This window comes from Ornithorhynchus anatinus, chromosome 16, assembly GCF_004115215.2.
Source record: "Ornithorhynchus anatinus isolate Pmale09 chromosome 16, mOrnAna1.pri.v4, whole genome shotgun sequence".
NCBI classification, from domain to species: Eukaryota; Metazoa; Chordata; class Mammalia; order Monotremata; family Ornithorhynchidae; genus Ornithorhynchus; species Ornithorhynchus anatinus.
In genome coordinates, this window is record NC_041743.1 from 37825766 (window position 1) to 37832603 (window position 6838).

Here is a 6838-nt window from a genome sequence, read left to right on the forward strand (position 1 = left end):
GTCGCACAGCAGACGAGTGGCAGAGCTGGAGTTAGAGCCCAGGACCTTCTGACTCCCAGGCCCATGCTCTACCTACTAGACCACACCGCTCCTCTAGCTTCGGGAAACCCCAACTCCTTGGATTAGAAACCGGATGGATGGAGACCGAGAGCCCCAGCCTGGCCCCCCAATTCGGGCTGGATGGGGTTCCACTCTCCTCCCTGACTCCTGAATTTGTCACCTTCCTCTAAAGCCCAGGGCCGACCGCTGACTCCAGTTCTTGAGGTCCCTCTCCCCCGACCATCCCTCACCCGCCCTTTGACTTGTCTCTTTTAGGTACATTTCGTTGACACCCATTTTCATCTCCGTCCTTCTCCTCCCCGCCCCTCTTTCGCCGACACTCTCACTCTCGTTATTATTAGATGTGATTTACATCGGAAATGCTGAGTCAGACGAACCAGGGGCTCCTTGGGCGGGAGCCATGGGGAGGTGGGGGTGGGGAGGGCCCTACTTGGGGAAGGGGAGCCGTGGTCTCCCACCCCGAGTGTCTCTGCTGGCTGAGCACAGGGTGCGTGGCTGGGTGAAAGAATGAGACCCCCCCCCCCCACCCAATCTGCTTCCAGATGGATGGACTGATTTCACCCTCTTAGCTAAACTCACCCTGCAGATTCCAGCTGCGGAGACCTCTCTGCCCCTGCTCTCCTAAGTCACCTGCATCTCCCCTGATATTTCTCCCTCTGACTCTTTTTCCCGCTTTCTCTCGTTCACTGACTCTCCTGGCCCTGTTGGCCAGTGGACCTGACCAAGCAGGGGCTACCCGGCTACTGAGGTGTTAACGGCTGGGAGAGCTCTGAGGCCTGGGTGCTTCAATTTGGCCCCAGTGATGCCTCATCTCTGGAATCTGAGAATACCTGGCACAACTAAGGCCTAATGAGGGTAGAAGGACCGGGGTGATGAGGAGCAGCGAGGCTTAGTGAATAATAATAATAATAATAATGTTGGTATTTAAGCGCTTACTATATACAGAGCACTGTTCTAAGCGCTGGGGTAGATACAGGGTAATCAGGTTGTCCCATGTGAGGCTCACAGTCTTCATCCCCCTTTTACAGATGAGGCACAGAGAAGTGACTTGCCCACAGTCACACAGCTGATAAGTGGCAGAGCCAGGATTCGAACCCATGGCCACTGCCTCCCAATCCTGTGTTCTTTCCACTGAGCCACGCTGCTTCTCTGGGCCTGAAGGAGCTGGGTTCTAATCCCAGCTCTGCCACGTCTGCTGTGCGACCTTGAGCGAATCGCTTAATTTCTCTGGGCCTCAGTTACCTCATCTGTAAAATAGGGATCAAGAGTGTGAGCCTCAGGTGGGACAGGGACTGTATCCAACCTGATTACCTACCCCAGCACATAGTACAGTGTCGCCACATAGTAAGCACTTAACAAGTACTATTATCATTATTATTATGGATCTAGCCAGGAGCGTGACTCGCTCCAGACCAGCTGCTGCAATCCCCCCCTGACCATTCTGTGATAATATCGAGTTTACAGAATTTAGCGTGAGCAGAGGCGGCAGGGAGATCGGGGGAGGCACCTCTGTCCGGCCTCATGGGGACAGGTAGGCGAACGCGGGTGTTGACAGCTGGTGTTCCCGCGTGTCCACTCTCATCCTGCGGCGACGGGGAGAGAGGAAGAAGGTGAGGGGGTGGGAGGAAGACCACAGACAGGTCTCTGCTCTCTGGGCCTCTGCTCCTCTGGCGGAGAGGAACTGGGCATTGTTGCCAAAAATAAACGTTAGCGCTCCCGCTCCCCGGCTCATTAGGGATGCATGTCATTTGGCTGTAGTCCCACACCTTGCAGCTCGTTATAAATATGCAGTCGCTGCTGGCGCTACCCCAATCATCTCTGCAATCAGAGCTTTTAATTAGGTTAATTAAATTGTATCAAACCTCGCAGGGACGCAGTTCACTGATGCTGATGAGGCAGCCAAAACAGACCCCGGCTCCCCCTCTAATGAAGGCCCCGCCGCCTCCCCCAGCTAACGACGGCACATAATAAACGGGCGCGTCCTCGGGGAGGGAGGGGCGACCGCCCCGCCCGGCATCGGGGACCCCCTGAGGGTGGGGGTCCGGGGGGGGGGGGGGGCGGGTTGCGTCTGGCTCTGACAGGGGATGACCGGGGGGCTCTCTCTCAGCCCCCAGCACGTGCTCAAGAAGCAGCTGCATAGGCAGAACGCTTAAGACAGTGCCTGGTACTTAATAAGCCCGTTGTGGGATAGGGATTGTCTCCATTTGTTGCTGAATTGTACTTTCCAAGCGCTTAGCACAGTGCTCTGCGCACAGTAAGCGCTCGATAAATACGATTGAATGAATGAATAGTAAGGGCTTAGAATCTGGGGAAAGGGGAAGAGGGGAAGGTGAGAGGGATTGGTGGGGGGAGGCAGGAGTTAAACCCCACCCCCGGCCCCCTTATGTCTTGCGATTCCGACTACCTGAGGGGACCGAGTAGGGGTCGGGGGCAATTTGAGTTCATCAGGTGGGAGAGGTCTCCCTCTCTGCCCTCAACCACGACAAGGGGTGAGATTCAAAGGAAGAAGGGCTGTGCGAGGCTGCCAACCACTTAACGGGGCGAAGGCCCCAAGGTTGGCATCGGAGGCCTGGAACTCGAGCGGGGAGCTGGGCACCGGGGGATGAATGCCCCCTTGTCCCTGCCCTGGCCCTGTGACTGCTGGGAGCTGGACGTGGCCCCCCACTCACCCTTCCCCACTATTCCCTGGGAATATCTCATTAGCAGGGGAGGCCAAACTAAACCCAGAGACCCTCCTACGGCCTCCTGCTTCCTGCCCGCTCTCCATCTGCTGTGGAGGACCCAGCTGCCCCCGGGGCCGAAAGGGTTGGGGGTGAAAGGTTTTTTTAGGGGGGTGGGGGCCAGTGAGATGGGGACACTTCCACCCTCCCCTATCCCGTGCCATATGGAGCCCCGAGCCCTCCAGCCTCTCCCTCCCGTCGACTAGTGTTCCCGTACCTGGAACATGCAGAACTGCTGCTGGAATCAATAGTATTTATTGAGCGCTTACTCTGTGCAGACCACTGTACTAAGCACTTAAGAGAGTACAAATAATATGAGCAGGAGCCCTGAGGAGTGTCGCAAGCCCCCTTGCAGGTGCACCACAGGCTAGCAGAAGCCCAGGACCTCGAGGTCGACAGCCTCTCCCTCAGCAGAGGAAAAGAAGAAAGGAGGGGGCAGGAGGTTGGTATTTGGTATTGTGTGTGTGTGTGTTTTGGGGGGTCCCCCCCTCGCCAGCACTCCCACCCAGACAGAAGCCCAGAATACCGGCACAACCACCGACGCCAGAGCCCGAAGGTTGGCGGCCCTGGAAGGCCCTGCACATCCGTGATTTCTAGCCTCATGATTGGCCTCGGCCCTCAAGGGGTTTTTGCAGGGGAATTTTCAATGTTTTGGAGCTAGAGACGTTTTTCAGATGCATCAGCTGTTTTCTGTTTTTTTAAAATAAAGTTTGAGAGTTTCTCTTTTTCCCCTCAGCTAGATAAAACACCAAAGCAAAACTTAAAAACCAACCTCCCCTGCACCTCTCGCCTGCACCGAGAAGCTGTCAAGGGGGTAAATGGCCAAGGGGAGAGGGATCCAGGGAGGGCCGTCTGGAACAGTTGAGGTTGTTGGGGATGATTCAGAGTGGGTGCCCTGGCAGGATGAGCTGCACAGCTCTGGAGTTTCACGCCTGTGAGCAGGGCTGGAACACTGTCATTTCAAGGCAACTGAGAAACAAGTGGGGGGAGGCCACCCAGTCATGGTATTTGTGGGATGTGGAGCCCCATTTAGCTAGGGAGGGGAAAGAGACTGGGCTCATACACGAGGCTTGCCCATTTTAGGGTAGAAACACATCAGTCGTAGTCATAGGATGTGGGTTCTAATTCTGACTCCACCTGTCTGCTGTGTGACCTTGGGCAAGTCACTTCACTGGGTCTCAGTTACCTCATCTGTAAAAGGGGGACTAAGACTGTGAGCCCTACGTGGGACAACCTGATTACCTTGTGTCTACCCCAGAGCTTAGAACAGTGCTTGGCATGTAGTAAGCGCTTAAATATGTAATTATTATTATTTGATAACTTGTGTCTCACCAGCCTTGTGGCAGCTACCATTTACTGGACCTCTGAAGAAAGGGCGTTAAAAGGGAGCGGAATTTTTTTTATGGTATTTTAAGTACTTACTATGTGCCAGGCACTGTATTATTATCATTATTATGGTATTTGTTAAGCACTTACTATGTGCAAGGCACTGTACTAAGCACTGGGGTGGATACAACCAAATCAAGTTGGACGCAGTCCCTATCCCACGAGGGGCTCACAGTCTTAATTCCCCTTTTACAGATGAGGTAACTGAGGCACAGAGAAGTGAAGCGAGTCGCCCAGGGTCGCACAGCAGACAAGTGGCCGAGCCAGGATTAGAACCCATGACCTTCTGACTTCCAGGCCTGTGCTCTATCCACTAGGCCATGCTGCTTTGTCTGTGGTGAGACATAAAACAATAATTCCCTGACGGTGCGGAGTCCCCGGTTAGATACGGGAGCCCGAGGAAGATTGGAAACCTCCAGGAAAGGAAATCAGGAGGGGAAATCCACCGGGTGGAACGGCATGAGGGCAGGGGAATCGATTAAATGACCGCTCACAGCAGAAAGATTCAGGGTAGTGGTCAGGCTGGATGATGCCTGTTGCCGGGTCCCTCTGTCTCCAGACACACCTTCCGTGTATGTCTCCTTAGCCAGAGGTTACAGGAACCTGGGGGAGGTTGGGAGGGGGAGGACTGCCCTGACTAGCTCAAGTGGTTCAGAAGGTGGCTCCCCGACACTGATGGACCAGAAAAGTGATAGATCGAGTCCCCGCAAACTCCCCCCCTCACTCCTCCCAGAGGTGTGTGTGCATTTAAGTGCTACCCCGACCCAGGCCGACCTCAGCGATGGGACTCTCCTGAAGGGGAGATGGGCCCATCTCCACAGGGATCATCTCTGCGGCGGCTCTGGAAAACCCTCCCAGGGCCTGAAGCCGGGCCCTGTTGCCCTGGGGCAGAGGGCAGAGAAAAAGAGGTGCGTGCACACACACACACACACACACACACACATTTCTTGTTCATGTCCCGACAGGTCCTCGCCCCACATTGTGCCTCTCCCGCCTGCCAGGGAACATGTAGTTGGCATTGCCCAGTGCACACTTTGCAGCCAAGGATGGGACAACCAGATATTAATCACACCCCAGCAAGTGCTGAGTGACACCTCCCTTAGGTGGCACTCCATTCGCTCGGCACCGACCTCCCCAAGATGGTGGGCACGGCGACCGCTGGTCTTCCCCCCCGCCACTCCATCCAAGTCGCCAACGGTGGGGGGGTGGGGGGGCTTGAGGCCTTGGCGCCGAGAGCCCTGGTGGAGCGGAGGAGTGGAGATCTCTGAGCTTAGACCCCGCGGGAAACAGCCGCTCCCCCGCCGACCCACACCGGGACTTCGGACGGCCGACACGTCACCGGTCAACCGCGCGGTTCGGAGGGGAGCCGCCTGAGTCAGAGCGGGAGGGCTGATTCCAGCGGCTTCACCTTGCAACCGCAGCGAGGTTTAGTGGAAATCCAGCCCCATAAATCCCCAAAGGGAGGCACCGGGATGGAAGGGCAAGCGGGCCTCGGTCTCCGAGGCAGCCGAGGCCAGCAGTCGCCAAGCGGGCAAGCCAAGGCCATCGGAAGGGCAGCAGTGCCACCTGCTGGGCTCTTCCCTTCTCCTCCGGTGGGACGCCGCATTCCCTGAACCGGCCCCGGAGCCCAAGCCGGGAAGCGGGGCACAGGGTCTTTGTCCCCTCGGGAACCGCAAGGCCGACGGCAGAGGTGTCCGACCTGGGACCGTGAGCCGCTTTCTAAACATCTCGTTCACGCGGCCCCCCTCGTCGGGACGGAGGTCACCTCGAACGGTGGCCACGAAGCACCGAGAGGGTCCGCTTCCTTCCCCCAGAAGGCCCCTCGGCCTGCCGGAGTCACTCGACCTTCAGGAAAAAAGAAAGAACGACCCACAGACTCATCTGGGCTCCAGCTGCTACACCTGTTGGCCTTCGGATCCAACAGTCTCCTCCGGGAGACCGTGAATCCCGGCTAGTCCTGCCTCGCCAGCCCCAGCCTCTTGGTGCACTCCTCCGCGAGCACCAGGTCTGCTAAAGAAAGGAATCACCCATCTCCCATGACCCTCTTTCTCGAAACAAAACGATCCCCCCAGGGGGAATGGACTCAACCGGGACAAGGGGAGGGATCCAGGCCGATTCTCAGTGACGCTATCCTCCCTTGGCAGTTCTCGGTCTCTCCTTCCACGGTCCCGAGCCCCGTCCCGCGAGATGGGATTGGACCGTGGCCCACACCCCCCGTCCGGTCAACGCTGACCGGGGAATCTGACCGAAGCATTCCACCACTGGCCATCCTACTGAGACCCAGTTTGCTTACCGTTCCCTAGACCCTAGCTCTCTCTGGCTCCAGAACACCGAGCCATCGGGCTACGGTATGCCAAAGAAAACCCCCTCTTCGGCTGTAATTGGTATTCTGCTAACTGGCACCAGCGGGCCGCCCGCTCAAGCAGATTCTGCCTTTCCCTCGTGAACTACTTCACGGGGGGCAGTTCCTTGAGGGCCCGGGATCTGCTCCTACCGCCTGGTAAGGGTAAGGAGCTGTAGGGCAGAAAGCAGCTCCCTCCCTATAACACTCTGGTGCTTGGGGTTTGTTTTTTTAGGGGGAAGGAGGAGTGGAAAAATCAGCTTAACCCAGTGGCGGTGGCTGCCTCCGACACTCTTCAGCTTTCCGCCGGTGACTCATTCTGGGACCTTGA